At 44.2% G+C, this 27,120-nt stretch overlaps 1 non-coding gene across 1 annotated transcript; it reads left to right on the top strand.

Moving 5' to 3' along the window:
- Window positions 1-23,109: 23,109 nt before the first annotated feature.
- Window positions 23,110-23,182, top strand: Trnaa-agc. The gene has a single exon. It is a non-coding gene; the product is annotated as a tRNA-Ala (tRNA).
- Window positions 23,183-27,120: the final 3,938 nt, after the last annotated feature.

Below are 27,120 nucleotides of genomic sequence, written 5' to 3'. Positions count from 1 at the left end.
ATCCGGGATTTTTTTTTCTTGTCCCTGTATGTAGCAATGAACAAGAGATAGAAGAGAAAACAAAGGAGCAAAATGGAAAAAAGAAGATACGATGACTCTTATTTGGATGCCTTACTTGTAAAAAGTGTTAGTAAATAGCCCTCTTGCTCCGGCGAAGCTAAAACGACACTTTGGCACAAACCACGAAAATCTCAAGGCATAAGATACTAGCTTTTTTTTTTCAAAAACCCAAAGAGACATATGAAGCCACAGTGTCCAAACTGCATAAATTTGCAAAAACCGATAGTGAAAATACCACTGAAGCATCGTTCCTCCTAAGTTACAGGATAGCTCGAACTGGGAAAGCACATACATCTGCAGAGAACGTAATTAAACTATGTGTGTTAGAAACAGTTGGTGTACACTTGGACAAGGTGCAGCAAATAAAGTTGCAGCAGTACAGTATTCAAACAACACTGTCTGATCGCGTTCAGAAAATATCCCATACCATTGAAGATGAACTCATACGCAAATTGAATGCTTCTGATATGTTTACAACGCAACTTGAAAGTACTGATGTATCTGTCTATCAATATTACTTATATTCGTGAGACATACCTTACGTACATCTATCGAAGAAAATTTACTTCTCTGCACTCCTTTGGAAAACAATACAGTTGGAGAATAAAATATCTGAAGTCATAGGTTGTTACATGAATAAACACAACATTGATTAGAAGAAAAAGGAATTGACGTATCTAGTGACAGGACCGCAGCAATGATAGGAAAAATAAAGGCACCGCATCAAAAATTAAAAATACTATGCCGGGATATAACAACAGTCATCGTATTTTGTATCGTTATGCTCTTGTAGTAATGAAAATGCCATCTGGCTTAAAGAAAGTTCTTGATGAAGCAATCGTTAATTACGTGAAAAGTCGTCCTCTCCAGTTCAAAAATGGTTCAAATGGCTCTGAGCACTATGGGACTTAACATCTGTGGTCATCAGTCCCCTAGTCACTAACCTAAGGACATCACACACATCCATGCCCGAGGCAGGATTCGAACCTGCGACCGTAGCGGTCACGTAGCTCCAGACTGAAGCGCCTTTAACCGCACGGCCACACCGGCCGGCCCCCCTCTCCAGTTCAGAGTGTTCAAAAACTTCAGCGAAGAAATGGGTAGTCTGTATGAATCAATCCTCCTGCACACAGAAACCCGATGGCTTTCCAGAGGCAAAGCTTTAGCCAGGCTATATGAACCTTGTGAAGAGCTGAAGGAGCAAAACATATCAGTGTCCGTAACACTTTTCGGTGTATCGCACGATGAACAATGGGTTATAAAATTAGCCTATCTTGCCGAAAATTTTGGTAAGGTCAACGAAATCACAATATTTTTTCAGGGGAAATCAACAACCATATTTATCGCGAGAGACAAGCCTTTAAAAAGAAATTAAAGGTCTGGATTACTTGCGTAGAAAACATGTTGAAATTACCAACTGAAATAAGAAATATCATCACTGATCATTTGTTAAGCCTGCTGAACTCTTTGTCAGATTACGTTCCAGATACTAATACGGACACTGATTGGGTACACAAAATCCTTTTACCGTTAAAAGTAAGCCTGAGATGCTAACCGTCCTGGAATACGAAGCACTCATTGATCTCCAAAGTTCATCTGCATTAAAACATATGGTTGAGTCCGTGTAACTAAACGAGTTTCGGGTTAGTCTGAAGAATGAATACCCTGAAGTTGCCAAAAAGACTATCTTCACTTTGCTGCCATTTGTCGCAACGCATGGTTATGAAACAGGCTTTTTAGCTTATACAAAAAATAAATGTAGCTCGAGACTAGATGCTGCCCCATATTTGCACATACAACTCTCGGATGTAATAGCGAACTTCAAAACAATGAAACAGTCCCATTCTTCACATTCACAGTTACTGTAAAGTGCAAATAATAGAACTGTATCGCTGAGAAAATATTTCTAATAAAGGTTTTTGTTTTTATTTTAAATTTATAATAATTTAATGTGGGTTTCCATAAGAAAAAAGATCTTTGCTGAATGGTCCATTGCCACGAAAGTTTAGAAACCGCTAATCTATACCAGTGCGAAGTCCCACACGGATCAGCTGTTTCTATATTTTGAGCTCAAACATAACGAGCTAACTCGAACAGAATGACGAATGTCCTCCTCCATGCCACAGCAGCATGCATTCCAAAAACATCGGTCACGGATAACGCAACTCGCGCTGCGCTTTCCACATAACATCATCCTAAAAGTAGACCTAATATTAACTGAAGCATTTGATTTCTAAAAGCATTTGATTTGATCCAATAGGGATGGTTTGTGGAAGTCTGACACTGTGGAAAATGGGCTTGATTATTAATAACTTTTCACCTACCAGTCACGATTCATATTTTACACGATGCATTTCGGGAAATGACTCCAATTGCCAAGTGCGTTTTTCTTTTTCCAGTATGCCGTTTCTTCGTATTATTTTTTATGTGTGAGGTTCTGCTTTGTTTCTGATGACATTACTGCAACATGTAACAAACGTGTAATTTTTAGATGATTATCGATCTTCATATACAACGTGTACCACCCAAACAACTTATCGCCAATATCTCTGGAACTACAATAGACATTAACTAACGGCTTTCACAGGTATCAATGTACGGGAGGGGCTCACGAAAGTAAATACAATGAGACATTCTAAATCGTGTGGAAATATTGGTTTCAACACAAACTTATGCACTTTTAAATGGATACTCCATATTACTCCATACACAATCAATAACATGAGAAACCACAATAATAGTGACGTTGGTTGCATAGCAATACGTCAGTCTCATCCCGAGGATTTGGAACGCGAAATTCCGGAATGCAGAGTTCATCAATAATGGTTCAGCGCTTCAGTATGTTTCATGTGAGGATCGTAGAAAAAGTTAACCATTTATTTTCTGGCAAATCGAATTTTTTTCTATCTTTTGTACACTTTCATCTTTTATCATCAACTGTTTCCCCTCCTCCTCTGTCTGTAGCTTACAATGATCAACTTTGTGTAACGAAAAGTTGGTGAAATCTCAGTGAAACTGCGTTTAAACCCTTTTGTGCAGTATTTATTAGCGTGGATTTTGGTCTATAACATTATGTCACCCATCGGAAAGAAAGTTCTTCACACCAAAAACGTACTGTGACATTAGCTCTTTTACATTGGTTGAGGTTAAGCATTTTAAAATGAAGTACTTTAAGTACTTCAATTTGATGCGTTATTACGAACATCTTAAATGATAACTGTTCACTTGACCCCCACAAACAAGCTACCTTACACCTGTCCCTGAAAGTTCACAGCATGCTATCTGAATAGCCGTACTTTTCCAAGCTCACTCATAGTATTTTGGCCAATTTCATACAATTTGTGTGTAAAGGAAAGATGTTTTAGAAAGACTGTCATACTTCATGGCGTTTTGCGCTGAGGTGACGGAAGTCATGGGGTAGCGATTTGCACATATACAGATAGATGGTGGTGGTATCGCATTCACAAGATATAAAAGGGCAGTGCATTGGCAGAGCTGTCACTTGTATTCAGGTGATTCACGTGAAAAGATTTCCGACGTGATTATGGCCGCTCGACGGCAATTAATAGACTTTGAACGCGGAGTCGTAGTTGGAGCTAGACTCATGGAATATTCCATTTCGGGAATTGTTAGGGAATTCAATATTCCGAGGTCCACAGTGGCAAGAGAGTGCCGAGAATACCCAACTTCAGACATTGCCTCCCACCACGGTCAGCGCAATGGCCGACAGTCTTCACTTAACGGCCGAGAGCGGCGGCTTTTGAGTCGAGTAGTCAGTACTAACAGTCAAGCAACGCCGCTTGAAATAGGCGCAGAAATCAATGTGGGAAGTACGACGAACGTATCCGTTAGCACAGTGCGGCAAATGAGCTACGGCAGCAGACGACCGACATGAGTGCCTTTGCTAACAGAACAACATCGCCTGCAGCCCCTCTTCTGGGCTCTTGTCCATATCGTTTAGACCCTAGACGACTGGAAAACCATGGTCTGGTCAGACCAGTCCCGATTTCAGTCCATAAGAATTGATGGTAGGGTTGACGGGTGACGTAGACCCCACGAAGTTGTCAATAAGACTCTGTGCAAGCTGCTACGACTCCATGGTGGTGTGGGCCGTGTTTACAGGGAATGGATTGGATCCTCTGGTCCAACTAAACCGCTCATTGACTGGAAATGGTTATGTTCGGCTACTTGGAGACCATTTGCACCCGTTCATGGACTTCTTGTGTTCAAACACTGGTGGAATTTTTATGTTCGACAACGCGCCAGGTCAGTGGGCCACAATTATTCGCCTTTGGTTCGAAGAATATTCCCGACAATTCGAGAGAGTGATTTGGCCACCCAGAGCGCCTGAAATGTATCACATCGAACATTCACGGGATATAATCGAGAGGTCAGTTCGTACACAACATCCTGCACCGGAACACTTTCACTATTATGGACGGCTATAGAGGCAATATGGCTCAGTATTTCTGCAGGGGGCTTCCAACATGTTGTGTCCATTCCACATCTAGTTGCTGCACTACACCTGGAAAAAGGAGGGTCGACACGACATTAGCAGACATCGCATGACTTTTGTCACCTCAGTGTAAGCCCTCCCATCGTCTGCCCCACTCCCCAATGAGTGAGGGAAAAATAGCTCTCTGTGTGGCTCCTTGAGTATCCTTATCTACCACATACTGTCCTGGTAGTCATCCAACGAAATACCCTCTGTGAAGGCATTGTAAAATCATCACAAACCATCTGCAGCTTTCATTCTCCAAGTTCATAATTATAGGAATGTTTCGCAGCTTCCTATGCAAGTCCCCTTACTTTACACCACATCGCCTTTCTTCGGCCATTTTCTTCACCTCGGCACAGTGAGTATCACGTCTGTGTCTCCTTTGTGCACGTGGAGGGTTCCTCAAAATATAAGTCTTCTACTCGCCGTATCTGCATCTGACTTCATGTGTTCATTCCACTTAGTAGCATCACTGTGCTACCCTTTGACGGTAACTCTGTACTATGCTGACGGCTCATTCGAGCTGCAGCTTTCGTGCCGTCGTACAACTTTCTGGTGCCGCATTTCACCGCGCATTTTGCCAGTATGCTTTCCTCCATAAAACACAGGCTATCTAGCGAGTGCATCTGTGGTGCAAGCGGTCACATCCCTCACGCAACTTCATAGCCACGCAGACTACTCCGAGAGGGAGTTTCACCCTCGACGTTCATCTGAGCACAGTGCTGAGTCATAGTTAGCAACATCCTCGCATTGTTAGACTGTTATGAACGTGATGGGTATTATGAATTTCATTTCGTTCCTACGCGAAACACAATTTATCTTTCAGTAAATATACACTGCCTGACAAAAATGTGAAGCACCCAGAAGACGTGGTAGGGTGTCAATGTAACGTCGTTCACTTACACTCCATGGGCACGTGTGTGAATGTATTTTGGGGAAACCTCCACGTGCACAAAGGAGATCACAGACGTGATACTCACTGTGCCGAGGTGAAGAAAATGGCCGAAGAAAGGCGATGTGGTGGAAAGTAAGGGGACTTGCATAGGAAGCTGTGAAACATTCTTATAATTATAAACTTGGGGAATGAAAGCTGCAGATGGTTTGTGATGATTTTACAATGCCTTCACAGAGCGTATTTCGTTGGATGACTACCAGGACAGTATGTGGTATATAAGGATACTCAAGGAGCCACACAGAGAGTTATTTTTCCCTCACTCTTTGGGGAGTAGGGCAGACGATGGGAGGGCTTACACTGAGGTGACAAAAGTCATGCGATGTCTGCTAATGTCGTGTCGACTCTCCTTTTTCCAGGTGTAGTGCAGCAACTAGATGTGGAATGGACACAACATGTTGGAAGTCCCCTGCAGAAATACTGAGCCATATTGCCTCTATAGCCGTCCATAATAGTGAAAGTGCTGCCGGTGCAGGATGTTGTGTACGAACTGACCTCTCGATTATGTCCCGTGAATGTTCGATGTGATACATTTCAGGCGCTCTGGGTGGCCAAATCACTCTCTCGAATTGTCGGGAATATTCTTCGAACCAAAGGCGAATAATTGTGGCCCACTGACCTGGCGCGTTGTCGAACATAAAAATTCCATCAGTGTTTGAACACAAGAAGTCCATGAACGGGTGCAAATGGTCTCCAAGTAGCCGAACATATCCATTTCCAGTCAATGAGCGGTTTAGTTGGACCAGAGGATCCAATCCATTCCCTGTAAACACGGCCCACACCACCATGGAGTCGTAGCAGCTTGCACAGTGTCTTATTGACAACTTCGTGGGGTCTACGTCACCCGTCAACCCTACCATCAGTTCTTATGGACTGAAATCGGGACTGGTCTGACCAGACCATGGTTTTCCAGTCGTCTAGGGTCTAAACGATATGGACAAGAGCCCAGAAGAGGGGCTGCAGGCGATGTTGTTCTGTTAGCAAAGGCACTCATGTCGGTCGTCTGCTGCCGTAGCTCATTTGCCGCACTGTGCTAACGGATACGTTCGTCGTACTTCCCACATTGATTTCTGCGCCTATTTCAAGCGGCGTTGCTTGACTGTTAGTACTGACTACTCGACTCAAAAGCCGCCGCTCTCGGCCGTTAAGTGAAGACTGTCGGTCACTGCGTTGACCGTGGTGAGAGGTAATGAATGAAGTTGGGTATACTCGGCACGCTGTTGACACTATCGGTCTCGAAATATTGAATTGCCAAACGATTTCCAAAGTGGAATGTCACATGCGTCTGGCTCCAACTACATTCAACGTGAAAAGTCTATTAATTACCATCGTGCTGCCATAACCACGTCAGAAGCCTTTTCACAGCCAATGTACTGCCTTATTATACCATGTGTACGAGGTTCTACCGCCATCGGTGTATGTGCATACCGCTATCAGACGCTTTTATCACATCAATTTATAAAAACACAAAAAATGAAACAGACAGAAGGACTAATCAACGTGATTGACAGATAGTGCAAAATGGCAAAGCAAGAATGACTGCCGGCCGGTGTGGCCGTGCGGTTCTAAGCGCGTCAGTTTGGAACCGCGTGACCGGTACGGTCGCAGGTTCGAATCCTGCCTCGGGCATGGATGTGTGTGATGTCCTTAGGTTATTTAGGTTTAAGTAGTTCTAAGTTCTAGGGGACTGATGACCTCAGTAGTTAAGTCCCATAGTGCTCAGAGCCATTTGAACCTTTTTTGAACCAAGAATGACTTGAGGACAAGTGCTAGGTCGTAGAAGCAAATGTAAATAGGGAAAAGATAGATGACACGTATAGGATAATTAAAGAGAACTTTGGAGAGAAGAGATGCATGTACCTGTGTTAATATTAAGAGCAGAGATGGCAAACTAGTACTAAGCAAAGAAGGGAGGGCTATAGGTCGAATGAATATATAGAACGCATGTGCAAGGGACACTACCCTGAAGACAGTTTTAAAGAAAGGGGAGAGGAAGTACATGAAAATGGGACAGGTGACATGATACTATGGCAATAATTTGACAGAGCTTTGAAAGACCTAAGTCGAAACACGTCCACTGGAATAAACAACATTAACTTCGAATTATTAAGATTGCTGGGAGAGCCATCCATGAGAAAACTATTCCACCTCGTGTGCCAGATATATGAGAAATGCTAAATAGACTCAAAATTAAAAATAATGCAATAGCTGAAATTCCAAAGACGTCAGGTGCTGACAGGTGTGAATATTAACGAACCATCAGGTTAATAAGTTATAGTTGCTAAATGCTAAAGCGACTTACTTATAGAATAATGCAAAGACTGTTAGAAACCGACCTCAGGTTAGATCAGTTCGGGTTCTGGAGAAATGTAGCAACATCCGAGACAATATGGACCCCGCGACGTATCTTAGAAAACATGTTAAAGTAAGTGAAACCTATTTTTATAGAGCTTGTAGGTTTAGAGAGAGAATTTGACAGCGTTTACCGAAATACTCTCTTTGAAGTAACGAAGGTAGCAGGGATAGAATCCAGGGTGCGAAATTTTATATTATGGTTGACAATGGCGTGAGACAAGGTTGTTTCCTATCCCCAATGTAATTCAATCTGTATATTGAGCAAGCCCTGAGGGAAACCAAGGAGAAATTTAGAAAGTAAATTGAAGTTTAAGAAGAAGAAGCAAAAACCTTGCGTTCTGCCGATGTCGTGGCATTTCTGTTAGAGACGGCAAAAGACTAGGAAGAACAGTTGAGCTGAATGGAAAGCGCCTTGAAAAGATGTATAACATGAAAATAAAAAAATTAAAACAAGGGTAATGGAAGTAAATAAGGCCATGCCTAAAGAATTAGAACAGGAATGCAGCAGATGAGTTACATCATTTGGGGAGCAAAATAAGTAACGGTACCCGAAGTAGAGAGGGTGGAGGGTATAAAACTCAAGCTGGCAATGGAAAGGAAAACATTTCTGAAAAAGAGGAATTAACGCAGAATATAAATTTGTTAGGAAGTATTCTTTGTAGGTATTGCCTGAAGTGTAGCCTAATAGGGAAGTGAAACGTGGACGATAAGCAGTTCAGCTACAGTGCTGCCGAACAATGCAGAAGGTTACAAGGGTACACTCCTGGAAATGGAAAAAAGAACACATTGACACCGGTGTGTCAGACCCACCATACTTGCTCCGGACACTGCGAGAGGGCTGTACAAGCAATGATCACACGCACGGCACAGCGGACACACCAGGAACCGCGGTGTTGGCCGTCGAATGGCGCTAGCTGCGCAGCATTTGTGCACCGCCGCCGTCAGTGGCAGCCAGTTTTCCGTGGCATACGGAGCTCCATTGCAGTCTTTAACACTGGTAGCATGCCGCGACAGCGTGGACGTGAACCGTATGTGCAGTTGACGGACTTTGAGCGAGGGCGTATAGCGGGCATGCGGGAGGCCGGGTGGACGTACCGCCGAATTGCTCAACACGTGGGGCGTGAGGTCTCCACAGTACATCGATGTTGTCGCCAGTGGTCGGCGGAAGGTGCACGTGCCCGTCGACCTGGGACCGGACCGCAGCGACGCACGGATGCACGCCAAGACGTAGGATCCTACGCAGTGCTGTAGGGGACCGCACCGCCACTTCCCAGCAAATTAGGGACACTGTTGCTCCTAGGGTATCGGCGAGGACCATTCGCAACCGTCTCCATGAAGCTGGGCTAGGGTCCCGCACACCGTTAGGCCGTCTTCCGCTCACGCCCCAACATCGTGCAGCCCGCCTCCAGTGGTGTCGCGACAGGCGTGAATGGAGGGACGAATGGAGACGTGTCGTCTTCAGCGATGAGAGTCGCTTCTGCCTTGGTGCCAATGATGATCGTATGCGTGTTTGGCGCCGTGCAGGTGAGCGCCACAATCAGGACTGCATACGACCGAGGCACACAGGGCCAACACCCGGCATCATGGTGTGGGGAGCGATCTCCTACACTGGCCGTACACCACTGGTGATCGTCGAGGGGACACTGAATAGTGCACGGCACATCCAAACCGTCATCGAACCCATCGTTCTACCATTCCTAGACCGGCAAGGGAACTTGCTGTTCCAACAGGACAATGCACGTCCGCATGTATCCCGTGCCACCCAACGTGCTCTAGAAGGTGTAAGTCAACTACCCTGGCCAGCAAGATCTCCGGATCTGTCCCCCATTGAGCATGTTTGGGACTGGATGAAGCGTCGTCTCACGCGGTCTGCACGTCCAGCACGAACACTGGTCCAACTGAGGCGCCAGGTGGAAATGGCATGGCAAGCCGTTCCACAGGACTACATCCAGCATCTCTACGATCGTCTCCATGGGAGAATAGCAGCCTGCATTGCTGCGAAAGGTGGATATACACTGTACTAGTGCCGACATTGTGCATGCTCTGTTGCCTGTGTCTATGTGCCTGTGGTTCTGTCAGTGCGATCATGTGATGTATCTGACCCCAGGAATGTGTCAATAAAGTTTCCCCTACCCGGGACAATGAATTCACGGTGTTGTTATTTCAATTTCCAGGAGTGTAGATCAGGTAACTAATGAGCGGTAATAAGTCGAAGAGGTGAGGAAAGAAACTTATGTCATAATGTGACTAAAAGGAGGGATCGGTTGATACTACACATCCTGTGGAATCAAGGAATCGTCAGTTTTGTAGAGGAGAAAGGGTGGGAGTAAAAATCTTCCATGGAGACCAAGGCTTCAGTACAGTAAGCAGGTTCAGATGGTTGTAGGTTGCAGAGGTGTCTAGATTTGCACAGGATAGACTAGCATAGAGAGGTGCATCAAACAAGTATTCGGACTGAAGAGCACTAAAATAAATAAAGGGTATTTTTGAGTACTGCATAACATGAATTCGTGCAAAATAGTGAAAGTTAAAGGGAAGAGTAAATTTCTATATGAAAATCAGTGAGTTGGCTGGATGCACTTAGAATATAAACTGTAACTTCCTTTGATGTTTACGCAGGGACTTAGCCAGCAGCTGTTTTAAATATTTTGTTAAATGGAAGTCGTACCATTATAGTGTGTAACAGACAGACTATTTATTAAAAATATGAATATGTATATTAACTTCAATATGCTACAGTTTTATTTCATTTTGTTAAACATTTTAGTAATGGGCTGCAACATTGTCACAACAAAACAGTTTCAAGGTGAGACTATTGTGACGTTACATGTGTATGAGTAATATACACTTTCCAAGTAAGGCTAGCTGTTTGTCAAATCTTTGGAAATTGGAACGTGGCACGAAGTGAAAGTAGTAAATATGTGTATTTATAGATTATTTTTTCGGGCAGAAAAAATAGTGTTAGTACCACGAAAGGTTTAGCGATTTGTTTTCGTATACATGCTCTCCATAAATTATTTTTACAACTTAAGACTTTAATAACTTTAAAACTATGCTATACATTAACAATTGGTTTTCAACATGTGATAAGATAACTCATATAGTTTTTTTTACGGTCCAGGTGACGCGATTTTGACGCAAAATTCAACTTGAAGGCGTGCTAAAATTTGGACGCCAATGAAGAAAGCTCAGTGTATGGCCCGGTTCATACAGACAACGTCCGATACCCAAATGCAATAAAACTTTCGAACACGATGTGGAAGACGACCGCCGTCCCGACCAACTACTCGGGCTTGGCATTCGTCATTTATGGAAAAAGGTAATGTTCTCCATAAAAATTTGGCGCGTCGCCCATCTGTTTCAGACTCCAAAGTAGACAAGGTACGGCAGGTGTTTGCAAGGAGTCCAACAAAATCGGTGCGTACGGCGGCCAGAGAGTTGGAAACGAGACGATCGACACTGCACTGTCTTGCGTAACAGGTTACGGCTATATTCCTACAAGGTGCAGCTGCTTCAGGCATTAAAACCTACGGACAAACCTCAGCGTGAACAGTTTGCAGTGGATATGCTAGGAGAGATTGACGCAGACAAAGATTCTTTGGAAAAGATTCGTTTCTCCGATGAGGCAACGTTTCATACATCCGGCAAACTAATCGTCTTATCGTTCGTATATGAGGTTCACAGCATCCTCACGTTCCACGGGAAATGGAAATAGACAGTCTCAACGTCAGTGTTTGGTGCGCACTGAGCACAATTTCATTGTTAGTCCATTCTTTCTCATAGAGTCCGCCGTCAATGGTGGTGTTTATCTGGGCATACTACAAGAGTTTGCTGCGCAACAATTGGAACACCTGCATCTGGATGTCATATTTCCAGCGGGAAGGGGCACCATCCCGATGGTCCCTAAATGTCCGTGAATTTCTAGATGAAAAGTTCCAGATAGGTGGATTGGGCGAGATGGTCCAATTCGATGGCCGCCACGATCTCCTGACCTCACATCACTACCTCGTGTGCAGTTTCGTAAGGGATCTGATGTACCGAATCACAGAGACCTACAGGACTTGAAGACACGCATTCGCAATGCATTTGAACACGTCACCGTGGAGATTCTGAATAGCCTACATGGAGAGAAAAAGAATTTCGACTAGACATTATCTGTTCCACTAAGGGTGCACACACTGTTGTGTATGAATGAGAAAACAAAACTTCATGAGTAAGCTTATCACATGTTGAAAACCGTTTGTTAATATCTAGTATAGTTTTAAAGGTATTAAAGTCATTAAACTGCAAAGATAATTTATTGGCACCCTGTACGTTTGCTGAAGCAACTAGGCAAAACTGTAACTGATAGGATGGAAAATGAATCTCAAAGAATCATCCTGATATTCACCTGAAATGATTTAGGGCGACAGCAGAAGACCTACTCCAGGATTGCCACATGGGTATCTTAGCTCCACCCTGCTTCTGACATGATGGATGTTCGGCTGGAGGCGTATAAATAATTCAATGATCTGACCATAATGAAATACTTCTTTAGCTGGGAATTATATTACCGTTACGCATAGGGCAGGTCGTGTGTGCTCTTTTTCGCTCCTGTCCGGTTGAGTGGTAGACAGGAAAGGATTACTAACCTAACTGGAGGCAAGGAGTGCCTGTTGTACCAAATACGTGGATTTTAAATCTGGGCAAAGTGCAGAATGACCGACAGCTGGCTGCGTGGCCAAATACTGGATCGGTTGGTTCTTGACAGCATTCGACTGCGGAAGCTGACGGAGGCCTAGTGGTCGCCAGTTCCTGAAGCAGTGACAGTTCTGGTAGTGACATCATGTGTGGAGGAGTCACGAGGCAGTTGGGCGGACGTGGAGTAGTAAGGGGAAACTCTTGTCACTGAAGTAGTTATCAGGACAGAGGTATTTATATTCGCGGAACAAGAGGACACTCCCACAGTGCCGATTCAACATGTTGCTGCGACACAATGTTGTTCCGAACTCAGCATAAAAAGTAAACATTCAGAGGTGTGAGCCTGGGCATTACACTACATCAAAACATTCCAAGAAGATGAAGTACTAGATATCGCCATCATAGCCCATATCCACACAGATGAAAGCTTACTCATGGTTCTGACTCTATCCTCGTTGCAGACGGGCGTTTGGAAGGATCGAAGGAAGAAATAAAATAGAAAGCCTCGCGCATGGGGTGGAAGCACGGCTCACCATTTGCACGAAACGTTTAAGTGTAGGAGGTGGTACACTGATTAAAAACTATACTCGATAAATTCATTTCAGATCGTAGATTTTCTGTTTCCCAAAATCGTATTTGCGAAGTACACATATTTGACTATTCATACCGATCTGAAAGGGATTGCACTTGTATGAGCGGTGAACGCCTGTAGCTAGTTCGTCATTTACTTAGTTATGCGACGAACTCGTCACCACAATGCAGTGGCTTCGAAAGAGAAGAAACTCAGCCGAAAGACTTCTGTAAATTATAACTCATACCTGCACAAACAACGCCTAAATCATGGTTTCCGACGCCATCCTCGTTATGGATGGATGGATGGATAAATGGATGGATGACCGAACTGATAAAGACAGAAAGCATTTCAAGTGGAGTGGAAGGATGGCAGCATCGTTCACAGCATCAACCGGGTCATCAGTTTCTTCACCTCCGCTATCGGACGGAGAGTTTTAAGGCCTCCCTCAATACGCTACTCTGGTAGCTGAATACGTGTGGCATGCACATTGTGTTACTATCCTACAGTACAGGGTCAAAGTAGGAATATTACACACTCTCTCCTGCTTAAGCAAATGGAGCAAATCGGTTGGCTCTTTTTGTATTTGATATGGCCTACAGTGGGCTTAATGGGACTTATGGAGGCACCATTAGTTCATGGGCGACTCCTCGGAAACCCCATAAAGGGTTTTTTACCGTATTTTCGCCGTCACCAGCGGATCAAAACTCATTGTCAGTCGAGGATGTGAAGACGGCTATGCGCAGCCAATGGGTGAAACTTTTACGGTGTGAGACGAAGACGTAGTTTATAAAGTGAAGTACGACGGAGAAATGAGCTGTAAAATGCGGTCGCAAGCGGGTAAGAACCCCTGTTGTAGTACTGAAGCACATGCAGAATTATTTTGCACGTAAAATCCGGGTTGAGCTGTACAGTTAGCATTGCATTATTTCAGTTCCACATAAGGAAACTGTATAAATTTTACTGACCAGTACATTTCTTTTCATATGAGTTACATGCACTGCTGCAACAGGTAAGAAAGGGAATCAGCGGAGAAATGCTCATATGAAGCACAAAAATGCAAATATGTTCTTGTTTATTTAAAAGACTGACTGAAAAGTTGGGTACCAGATGGCTCATTTTACCTGCCTTAGCACCTTTAAAACTTAATCTAAGTATTTTGGCGTCCCAGCATGTTTGCGCTTACTTATGCTGAGAGAGAAGAACAGAGTGACAGTGGCAGAGAGAGGGCAAAGTAATAAATACTGGAAGATAGTTGACAGTGGTTGTGGTGTAGAAAGAGCGACAGAGACAATGGCAGTATGAGAAAAAGAAAGGGGCAGAGTGGTAGTGAAACATAGTTGACAGGGGCAGAACAGTGTTCTTAATTGAGTGAATGAGAGAGTGTCACTGGGAGAGGAATAAAGAGAAGGAAGAAGTGGAAGTGCGTGAGGCCCAGTGATAGTGATAGACAGAGTTTATAAGAATGACAACGAGGAAGAGAGAGGTAGTGACAGTGAGAAGAGACAGCAGCAGTAGGAAGAAAGGAATGGGACATTAGCAGTAAGAGGGAGCAAGAGGGGGAACAGTGACAGTGAAAGGAGATTGTAGTAGTAGGACAGAACGAAAGGGGCTGTGGCTGAGACACAGGAGCCAGTGACGGTTGGAGAGACACTTGATATTGACAATGAATTGGTTTGAGTGAGTGAGTGAGTGGAAGTATGAGTGACTTACAGAGGTGGACTAGTGGGTGTTAGTGAGTTACACAGTTATGTGAGCTTGTGGAGTATGAAGTGAGTGGCATGTTAAAAAGAAGCGCGAGTATGTTCACATGCCAAAAGTTTTGAGAAAATTTTCAAAGGCCTGAAGAAGGTAGAATGAATTCAGTCTTTTAAATAAACAGGAACACATTCGCATTTTTTTGTGTTCTGATAAGAGCATTTTTCCGCTGGTACTGATTAAAATCGTTTCTTTGAGCGCACTACGCGATACAAAGTCTTGAGTTGCAAGCTTTTCACTTCGCTGAGACATGAGCCTGGAAAATACAGGAACAGATAAGACTGGTAAGAGTAGTGTGGAGACATGTGGTACCGTATCCGCGAAGCCCTTAGCTTGTTTACTGTTGTCAGGTTGTTTGTACACACGGGAAACGAAACAGAAGGCTGCGAGGCGAGGCCAGCTGCGGTGTGAAAGCTGCGGACTTTCGCCGCGGCACGCAGGCGTGGCGTGGCGTGGCGTGGTGTAGCGTAGCGGCGCCTGGCTGGACAACACGGCCCGCAGCCACGCCGGTCACTGCCAAGGACGGCGCCGCCAGCGCGGCCTTCAACGGCGCGCCAGCTGGCCAGAGGACGTACACTCCTCCGAAAACGACTGTTCTCTTATCAGAGCCCACTCTGTCTGAATTAAAGGCTTGTTCTCAGACGGTTGATACCGAACGCGAAGACACGTTCCCCAGAGAAAAAGGTCCGGTGCGCTTAAAAACAACACTAAAACACTAAAAGGAGGAAAATGTAACATTGTTACTAAACCATCGTAAATTTTAGTACTCCAAATTTTATTCAAAGGACGTCATAAGTGATAGTTTATGCTCCAGTTAAATACAATTATAACGTCGCCATGGTACGTCACACACAAAATAAGTACAAAATCTCCTGTTTTACACCCTATACTGACAATATCAGATTGGCAGGAACCATGAATTGATAACAACTGCAGCCGTAAATTTTACGAGGATTTAGTAATCTATTATTAAATTTAACCCTTTCACTTGGAGATAGGGTTGGTTCAAATGGCTCTGAGCACTATGGGACTTAACATCTGAGGTCATCAATCCCAGAGAACTTAGAACTACTTAAACCTAACTAACCTAAGGACATCACACACACATCCATGCCCGAGGCAGGATTCGAACCTACGACCATAGCGATCACGCGGTTCCAGACTGTAGCACCTAGAACCGCTCGGCCACCACGACCGGCTTAGCCTTACACAACGTAACTTATCCGATCATACTTTTAATTACTTTTTCTTTCATTTCATTATTGTCACAACAGATCGTGTAATAACCGAATGAAATTATGTATAAAACAGAACTGAGCACCAATAATGGCAAAAAAAATAATGACTCTTATCACCCACCACATAATATGGAAAAGAATTTGTTACTGTTGTGCATAGCAGGACGTTTACTGTTGTGCATAGCAGGACGTTCCTTTTTTAGAACTAAAATATAGCACTACAAACTGGTGCACGAAAAACAGGCCCCAAGTATTCGACTGCTAATTGTTTAACTTCTCATGGTCGGGGTTCACAGTCATGAAGAATTTTTTAAAGCACATCGTATTCGCCGTTGACTGTAGAGATCATGTATTTCACAATTCCAATTTCAGCCTGTACGCCATTTTTAAGGATTACTGCAAAAGCTAAAAAAGCAAAAATAAAGCTCAGAGTGTATACAGGGCGAATCACCTAAAACTTACACCGTAAATATTTCAGAAACGGGAAATGCTAATTATGGGTTGGTACTCAAGGTCTTGTATCGTTAGCCAGTCAACAGATTGTAATAATACCTAGAAAGTATTTTTGTGCAAACATACACTTTCTAAATATACCAATGCCTTTTTACATTAATAAACTAAAAGTAGGGTAAATTAGAATGGCAGTGGTGTTTGCTGCGCTACTCTAGTGCGAGTCGCTTACGAGATGTGTTTTGAAAAGTTCGCACACCGACACTAGTACAACACCTGTAGCAGACCACACTAAAGAGCAACAGAAGTGCATACACCAGTTATGTGGACTTCGACCAGTAACAAGACAATTGATCATAACAAGCTGTGTTCAGAATGACCACCGACAGTGGAAACACACTCTTCCAGTCTGGTATGGAACGATTGCTGCACACGTGCTAGCATTTCAGCGGAGGGCTGGACTACCATCACGGTGGTACCACAGGTACTGAAGCGGAAAAGTTGCGCCAAGTGAACATTAGTATGCTTGGACGTGCGTAAAAGTGCACTGAAGCACAAGGAGGTCATTTTCAGCACCTAATGTAATGTAATGTAAAAGACAAGACTAGTTTAGTAAATATAGAACTTTGCATTAGTTTATTTGTCATTTCTTTATCATCTAATTATTACATATTTATCTATTTGTTCTTATATCTACTCGTGACGGGCAACAATTCGTGCACAACTGGCGAGCAGTCTGTTCTCGGGGCCGGTTTTTCGTGCGCCATCCTGTATTTGTATATTCCACTTTCAAAAGTAATAACAGGGCATAATTTGTAAGTTAAAACTTAACGAGCAATGGAAATGGTTAGTTTTAACAACCAATTCCAGTCCGACGTGCGGGTCCCAAAGAGGGATAAGGATACATTCGTCGCATCTAATCTCGTATCACTCGTCCATTCTCAGACACATTATTTCCGTGTACCGCGCAAGTCGCTGCATAGACGATTCCATAGCACGTGGGGCCACACCATGCGGCTATCGCAGGCGTTAAAGGGTTAAAAATTTCGTACGTAAAAAGTTTTGAGGTAAGTAACGAGTGTTTCGAAAAAGATGAGGCAGAAACAAAGGTTTGTAGACCCCAGAAAACCGTAAACTTATCTTTTATTTGCCTCCTTCTGGAAATAGTTCAGCTATTCACAACAAAATAATGCAAAAATAAAGCACACAGTGTACATACAGAAGGAAAGTAATTCAGTTAAATCTCAAGTATACAGTTATACAAGTATTATACATGTATAAATTTACACGTCTCAGTCTTTTAATTTCGATATTGTTCTACCTAAATAGGATTTTAATGTTTGTTGGCAAGGGATTCCACATTTTTGGAGGTTTTCCCAAAGTTTACGTAAGTGTGGAGCGTAGTTAGTATATCTCACTAGTCCGCCCGGCTAGCCGCGCGGTCTAACGCGCTGCTTCCCGAGCGGGAAGGCGTGCCGATCCCCAGCACCAAACCCCACGGCGGATTAGTGTCGAGGTCCGGTGTGCCAGCCAAGGCGGTTTTCCAACTGCCTCGGCGAATGCGAGCTGGTTCCCCTTACTCCGCCTCAGTTACACTATGTCGGCGATTGCTGTGCAAACACTGTCTCCACGTATACGTACACCATAATTACTCTACAACGCAAACATTTGGGGTTACACTCGTGTAGTGTGAGACGTTCCCAAGGCTCTCCACGGGGACGCACCGCACAATAACCCTGGGTTCGGTGTGGGGCGGCAGTCGGGTGGGTGGACTGCTGTGGTCTGTCGTGGGGTTGTGAACCACTGACGGCTACGGCGGGACGAACGGTCTCTGTCGTTTTAGGTCCCCGATTCAATACACAACATCGTGCTGCTGGCAGTGCTTTGAGAGCTTGGCACATGCTGTTGTCATGGCCAGGTGCTTTTATAGTTGGAAGACATTGCGGAGGACCCCACACCTCCCTCTCAGTGACTGGCCTAATTGCGTCTTCGGGGGAATCATCAGCAAAGAAGACGTAAAGTCTGTCTTCACCAGCGCATGTTGAAGATGGATTGGTCACTCGACAAGTTGGAAAACATCAGCCAATACATTGGGTTATGCTTCCAGGGTACATGGGGTGCCCTCAGGTGTATCTAAAGGAGGAAGTTGGGGGCATTGTCTGGTGATGTGACGAACCACCCTCCGAGAGTGAGTATCAGGTTCGATTATACGGAGTTTGTCGTGTCAAAGATAGGTTGCGGTGGTCTATGAGTGTTGCTTCCAACCATCGCCACAGGAATGGACCACGCCCTGTACAATGCTGAGTTATTGTTGCTGAATGCAGTACCTCAGTGATCACTTCTTGAAGAGCAGTGCGCCATCATCGGCATTGGCATCGGCGTCAAGTTGATCACCTTCGAGGTGCTGTGCGATGCTCTGTTGATATTGGTGCCAGTCTGTATTGCGCTTGCTAAGGCCCAGTCGTGTTGAAATTGGTTCAGTGGCTAGGTGGAAGGGAACTGGCTGCTGATTGGAGGGTAAGGCTCATATGACTTCTGCAGCAACGAACTAGTTAGTCCTTTAGCGATGCTAATGTCGATGACATCAAGGAGGCCTCTCAAGTGTGGGCTCTGCTGACCCACAGACTTGTCGCCAAACTTTTTCCACAGTGTGGAGGAGCCATTGGCTACTGATATTTGCGATGGACGAGTTCCAGGCACGGTTCTTGGCACTGAGCTCACCAGCTATAAATAGTTTTCCTTGTAACTGCAGCAACGCCATGGCACCTTCAGTGCTGATTTCTCCCATGGGTGGCTGACAGACCGTTAAAAAGTGAGCCGTTTCCACTGCCACAGCAGTACTTCGATGGTGGTGAGCTGCAGAGTGGGGCCTTCGTAATGATGAATCAAAGTCTTGATACATATTGCCGTACCACTCCAGCTATCAACCTATCAGTGCAGTGACACACATAGTTGGAGATATTCGTGTGAACTCTCGGTTTGAGGTGAGTTTCAGTGACCATGCAAATGTCTGTGTTTACCTCGTGGAGAAGTTGTATGAAGTCCAACAGAGATGGAAAAATGCTATTTGCATTCCACGTCGTGACATGCAGTTTATGGACCCTTCTAGGCCGATCCATTAGCAGACTGTGACGACGCTGGCTGGATTGTGATTCCACTTACTAAGGTTGCAGCGACTGTAGCAGTAATGGCGTGTGGAAGGTTCCTCAGTGTCTAGCTGACAATGGTAACTGCGTGGAGTAGGGCCATCGCGTCAGCTATATCAGGCACAGGGGGAAGTGCAGGGTGTTGTGGCTGCTGCTTCAGAGCCACAGCGTTTGGCGGGGGTACGACTGTGAAGGCAGGTCTGCGGCTGTGGACAGGTCCATTGTCGCTGGGACAGCGCCTGAAGTAAACCAGAGCATGTGGTAATCCACACGTTGTTGCGCAGGCTATCGCAAAGGAGGAGTAGTAGGTACTTGTGAAGCGCATTCTGGGGGACGACGAGTCGTCGCTGAGCGTCCAGAGGCCGCGGGATCGCTGGAAAGCGGCGGAGGCCTCGTTGGCGGCGGCTTGCATTTTTATGATGCACACAGTCTCTCTAGCTCGCTGCGTGAGCTTGCCCAGCACATGTAGCAGGTTTGCCCTGCGGAAGTTCGTGATTGACTCCAACATGACACACTATGGGGGCATAGTGCAGTTTATATGTCGCGGCTCCCCGCAATTAAAACATTGAGCTGGACTGCGAAGTTTCTCGACCATAACGGGAACGAGTAAAATCTCTCCCTTAGAAAGATAGTGCGATGCTCTGCTTTCACTAGGAATGACAGCACTCTTGTTCATTTGGTGCTGAATCTCTGGGTACTTCATCCGGACAACTTTGATGGTTACAAAACCAATATCTTCGAGTTATTCCTAAACCTCGACTGCCGCAAACTTCAGCAGAATCCCATGGATAACTACTTTAATCAGCTTCGGCTTGGAAGTGTAATAGGGAATATTCTGCTGCAACGCCATGTTCATGACATAACGTAGTCCTCTTTACTGGCATAGCTTGTTCTCCGGAAGTTTAGGTGCTGAGCCCGCCTTTTCCGGCGGGAAGAACTGTCTTGCACTTTCGTTCAAGAACGCCGAAGTGCTACCGGTCACTCGCCTTTAAGCGAGGCATGGGAGTTGTTCTTCAGGTTTCTCGTGGAAATGCTGTACGCAGTCGAGTCGCACTAAAATTTGTAGATATTGATAACATGTAAGTTTAGAAGTTTCCCGTCGAATGGAAGCTCAGCAGTGAGGCATTAATCGATTTAATCGTGGAGGGTGCGCATAATCAATACGAAATTGATGGACGAATCTTTATCGTTTTACTTACTCTGTAGCGGCTGTTGGCGGGGTGGATTTTTCTTTGATCAGTTATTATGGCTACCGTGAACTGCTATAGCGCAACAGTTTAAAACAGAAAAGCAATACGGAAATTACAAACTTCATTGAGATACTGGAAGTAAATTTAATTGCTAAGCATGGTTGTGTCTAGTCATGTTACGAAGTATGTTGCTTCTGAATCCGATGAACGAAGTAAATGGTAAGGACTGTTATAGTTTGAATGCAATCTCCTTCACTTCAAATTGAAGAACTTTAATATTCAGATAAAAAAAGCAAAATAAAGGGGAACGGAGAGTAGAGTAGCCGTTTGCAAAGGGAAGGGATGGGGGTCGGGCACCTGCCCCCCACTCTGTAATCCATTGGAATCTGTGATAAAAGATATTTAATTTATTACAGAATTCATATACTTTCTATCACCCCGCTAAACCGCAGATGTAGCAGTGCTGAGCACAATGGGATATTTTGTGGTTTCGGATCGAGTAGTATCGGGACGGTAAAGAGAGGCACACTAGGAAACGTTGGACCCTCCCACATATTGCCAAGGTTGTTAAGAGTGCGCTGCAGAAGTTTCGCTGGCGAGCCCTTCCACGTCCTCCACACAGTCCCGATCTCTCCCCTTGCGATTTCCGTATTTTTGGAGCCCTGAAGACAGACATTCATAGCAATCAATTTGCTTCGGATGAAGAGGTGTACATTTGGATACAATCATAGTTCCATAGGCAACAACAAACATTTTACCATGAGGGCAGTAACTGTCTTGTCTTACAGTGGGATCAGTGTATCAACAGTTATGGTGATTGCTTTTGGATAATAAACATTTTACTTACTGTTTTTCCATCTGTCTCGTTTTCATTTGATGGCCTTTTATCATTTCTATTCATACATTATCAATGTTAGACCACCACCACAGGTGTCGGCAAGGGGAGGCAAGAAATGGCACTTGCCACCTCCTGGTATCTGACGTATAGACATATGTTCGTTACAAAATACGAACTCACTTCTAGATATGGCTGGCTTTAATTGCACTAACCCGATTATCTAGCACTGCTGGCTTTGTTTGTTTGGTAGGCATTCACGTGAAATGGCGCATTTTCCTTGGCGCAGCAGTGGTTTCAGCGCTCTCCTGCAAAAATATCAAGGCGGTTGCGAAGATTTACAGAGCATTGCCAAAACAGTCATCAGTGTACGTTTTGCCCCTTCGACGAAGAGCTCTTCCCGAGCTGCATTGACGGGCCAATCCGTGGATTCGGGCGCCTGTTCTCATCACAAACTAATTATGGCTGCTATTCACCTTAGCATCCGTCCGCGGTTCCAACTGCACCCAAATGCATCAATCGAAAACGTATAATACTCTTTGCTACACTAAAACAGAGGAGAAAGATGAGTAAAAGTAGAAGGTCAAAAAGATCTCCACTCCATGTATCGGGGCTTTCTGAAACTCAGTGGGGTTCGACATGGCAGTTAACAGTGTTAAGAATTCAGCGGTCCAGTTCACATGGACGTACAGTAATGTCTCAAACTGGAGCGATAAGGCTGTCGTGAGTCGGTTACACCGGATAATTTGAGGTTGTTTTGGGAGAGATTCTCATATTCATCTCATCAAATGCTGGCTTGAGCTATACTTTACAATAAAAAGTAGACATTTGATTAAACTTCAATCATGACAGTCGCGTTTAAAAAAATAGAGGGCATGAATATGATACAACAAATCCATTGACAGTATCAGATGTGATGTTTAATAAACAAAGCGTTATAGATGTCATTAAAGTTGAATAAGCACTTTATCGCAGAATAATGTTTACATTTTTGTTTCGGAAGTAATCTACTGAAAAGAAAGAAAGAAAAAGAAATTGAGTTGAAACTGTCAGTTATTCGGCATACAATGCGTTTTGCGAAGTTCTTGTGAAATTCAGTGCTGGGGTACGACGTTCTCAGTCTTACCAAGTCAGAAATATCAAAACTGGGAATTTAGGAATCTTGCTCCCTCTTGGATAGATTTCTGTGGACGCCCACAAAAAAGTGTAGATATTATGCTGCTCTCAAGGCGTCGATACATTCGTAAATCTGGTTAAATGACATTGATAACGTTTATTTTCGGTAGGAAATAGGTATGGGACATGTCAGAGAATCACATGCCGTAGTAGTACTTATTACGGGTGACTTTCCACCAGACTGCTTAATGCTACAAGTCGGGGGCGTAGCTCAGATGGTAGAGCGCTCGCTTAGCATGCGAGAGGTACCGGGATCGATACCCGGCGCCTCCAAATATTTTTATTACTTTTCAGTTACATCATACGCTTATAATCATTACTATCTAACTGGTACTGACCTTAAATCGTCAATATTATCACATATAACATTCTTCGTGAATTAAGAAACATAGTGGAATTTTACGCAGAACAGCTAACATTTTAGTAGTTCCGTAACAGTTTTAGAAAGTTATCTTGAGTAACGTGAAAGACATTTATGGATTACGTAGAAGTAAAAGGAAGATGACACATTTTCGTATAAAATGAGGAAAGAAGATTACTTACTCTCAGTTCTGTACGCTCTGCTTTGTTTCTGATGTTATGTCGTTTGATAATTCGGTGGAATATGCCTGAAACAAAACAAAAGCAAAAAATGCAATGTCAGTCGGATTCCTAGTTCTTGATAGCTACATTCTTAAATTTAAATTATCTGCTTACTTACTTCATTCTGGTCAACTAAGCAATTGTGAGGACAACAGGAAGCTCTCACATTATTTAATCACACTCTAAAAAAAATGAAAGTAGAACTCCGAGGTCATAGTCACTAACGCATTGGTTAGTAAACACGTAATCGATTTCGGCTGTAGCCATTTTCTGATATGGTGGTTTATGTATATACGTTTTCACGATTAAACTTGTCGTTTGAACAGGAAGAAATCATCACTACTTAACGAATTTCGGTCCGAGCGGCCGGCGATGGCGGTCATATGTGCGTGTGGTGTGCTTCCTTATATGTGTGTGTGTGTGTGTGTGTGTGTGTGTGTGTGTGTGTTTCCTTACTGAAGAAGGCTTTGGCTGAAAGTTACACATGTAAAAGTATTTTCGTTGTGCCTGTCAGCAACTCAAAGTATCATCTCTACAGCGATTAGCAGTCTACCTGTATCGTTTTCCTAATATATCTGATACACTACTCAACAGTTTGTTTATCCTTCATCTCGCCTAAAATACACTCTTACATCACCTGAATCGGTCATGTCAAAAAACATGTTTATTAATCAGAGGGATCGTGACTATATATATCGGCCGCGATGCACGTTTCGGGCCTTTGTTTACCTACTAAAGAAATTTACTATATTTATTGATTATTGTAACTGCAGGTGACTGTCTTCTTAATGTTAATCTTATGTTATAAATCAGTCTAAAGATATGTTGTCTGACAATTCTTATAAAACATAATTCAGTATGGTAATATTATTGAAACATCTTACATTTGTTGTGACAGTGCGCAGATTGGTTCAAATGGCTCTGAGCACTATGGGACTGAACTAATGTGGTCATCAGTCCCCTAGTACTTAGAACTACTTAAACCTAACTAACGTAAGGACATCACACACATCCATGCCCGAGGCAGGATTCGAACCTGCGACCGTAGCAGTCGCGCGGTTCCGGACTGCGCGCCTAGAACCGCTAGACCACCGCGGCCGGCTACAGTGCGCAGACTACAACATAATATTCGTACCACTTTTTAAGAACGTACTGCTTTCTAGGCAGCAGAAGCTGTAGGTAGGCATGATATTAGTTAGGTCATATAATTACTTATCGTATTATAAACTTGAGACTCCAAAAATCTGAAAAAAAGTCAGGCAAAGAGTATCACCTAACGGTTGAAGATATGTGGTGGAAGTGAAAATTTTGCAATAACTTCTCAAAAGAGTTCGTGTGGCTCAGTTAGTTAAGTAATTAAAGCTGCCGTCGACGTTAAAGTTTGTCTGAATACTACAGTACTTTATCAGACGTGGGTGATTTGGCTGGGGATGGTACACCCCTGCCTTTCTTCGATCTTTGAATTGACTTACGAAGCCAGTTATAGTGTGACAGATCAATGTGAATATCGAATTCCAGTAAAACAATCCAATCATATACAGAGTTGAAACAAGCGATAGGTGACAGAGCAATAATATTCCAGGGCCGTCCACGTAGTGGTCCCGTAGTCAGTAATTTCTGAGGCCTCCCAGTCGAAATGTTGGTGCAGGAAATGATGACGTGTCCGCACTCCCGAAAACTCATCGAACATAATTTTCTCTAGTTCAGACAACTGGAGTCATCTAATACAGGGGTGTCGAACTCGCAGCCCGCGGGCAGCATGCGGCCAGAACAAATCCGTAAGACTCCGTTTATCTAAGGCTTGATAAATTGAATACTCCCGCCACATGACGTTATTCTCTCATTGGTCCATCCCGTGCTCTTTTTTTCGTCAGCTGTAATTGTTACTGTTAAGAAAATAATGTACTGCCCAAAAATAATCGTCTTCTTCCAGTGTGGCGCAGGTAAGTTAAACGGTTGGAGACCCCGATCTAATAGTTTGTGATTGTCTCAAAGACTTCGTTAGAAACTCAATCCAGTATGTTGTTATCAACGGCAAGTGTTCATCAGAGACAAGTATATGGTCAGGATGGATCCAGGGAAGTTTGATAGGAATGGTGTTATTTTCTATATACATACTCGTAAATGATCTGGCAGACAGGGTAAGCCAGCAGTCAGCGGCTGTTTGCTGGTGATGCTGTGATGTATGGGAAGGTGTCGCCGTTGAGTGGCTGTAGGAGGATACAAGATGACTTGCACAAGACGCTAGCTCTCGTGATGAATAGCAGCTACTCTAAATCTAAGTTAATGCAGATGAGTAGGAAAAACAGACCCATAATGTTAGCGTACCGTATTAGTAGTGCTCTGCTTGGCACAGTCACTCCGATTAAATATCTAGGCGTAACGTTTTGCAAAGCAATATCAAATGGTTTGAGCACGTAAGGCCTGTAGTAGGGAAGGCGAATGGTCGACTTCGATTTATTGGGAGAATTCTGGGAAAGTGTGGTTCATCTGTAAAGGTCGGATTAAAGGAAGACATCTAAGCAATTGAGAGGCGAGCTACTAGATTTATTACCGGTAAGTTCGAACAGCGTATTGTATTGTATTGTATTGCATTGCATTGTATGTTAACCGGGGGCGTAGAAACGACGGAGAGGGTCCGTCCCCGCCGCAGCCGCAGTGGGCCACAACCCCACGACGACTACCGCAGTCCACTTCACCCCTCCGCCGTCCCACAGCGAACCCAGGGTTACTGTGTGGTTTGGCCTCCGGTGGGCCCACCAGGGAACGTCTCACGCCAGTCGAGTGTCACCCCTATGTTTGCGGAACGTCTCACGCCAGACAAGTGTAACCCCTATGTTTGCGTGGTAGAGTAATGGTGGTGTACGCGTACGTGGAGAACTTGTTTGCGCAGCAATCGCCGACATAGTGTAGCTGAGGCGGAATAAGGGGAACCAGCCCGCATTCGCCGAAGCAGATGGAAAACCGCCTAAAAACCATCCACAGACTGGCCGGTTCACCGGACCTCGACACAAATTCGCCGGGCGGATTCGTGGCGGGGACCAGGCGCACCTTCCCGCCCGGAAAGATCGAACAGCTTACAAGTGTTGTAGAGATGCTTCGGGAACTCAAATGGGGATCAGTGGAGGAAAGGCGAAGTTCTTTCCGAAGAGCACTATTGAAAATTTAAAGAACTAGCATCTGAGGCTGACCCCCGAACGATCCTGCTGCGTCCAACGTACATTTCACGTAAGGACCATGAAGATGAGATTCGAGAGATTAGGGCTCGTACGGAGGAACATAGATGGTCACTTTACCCTCGCTCTATTTACGAATGGAACAGGAAAGGATATGACTAGTAGTGCTACAGGGCACCCTTCACCACGCATCGTACGGTGGCTTGCGGAGTACCTATGTGGATGTAGATGTAGACTGTGTGGCTGGTTGACGATATTAACTACTCCACCCATTTCCCTATCTGTTGAACCAATACACGTTGCAGTCGTGGATAACGTGTTGTTGTATGATTTTTGTTTAATTTATGATAAGTTCGTGACCGTGATAATATCTGACTGGTCTCTACCAGAAGTCTTTACAGATGTTCGAGATACTCGATACAAGACTGTTGGAGAGCGCGATTACCGAGATTT

The sequence above is a fragment of the Schistocerca piceifrons genome, chromosome 1 (genome assembly GCF_021461385.2).
Source record: "Schistocerca piceifrons isolate TAMUIC-IGC-003096 chromosome 1, iqSchPice1.1, whole genome shotgun sequence".
Lineage (NCBI taxonomy): Eukaryota > Metazoa > Arthropoda > Insecta > Orthoptera > Acrididae > Schistocerca > Schistocerca piceifrons.
Note: the sequence above shows the minus strand (reverse complement) of the source record. Positions and strands in the feature narration are given on the sequence as shown.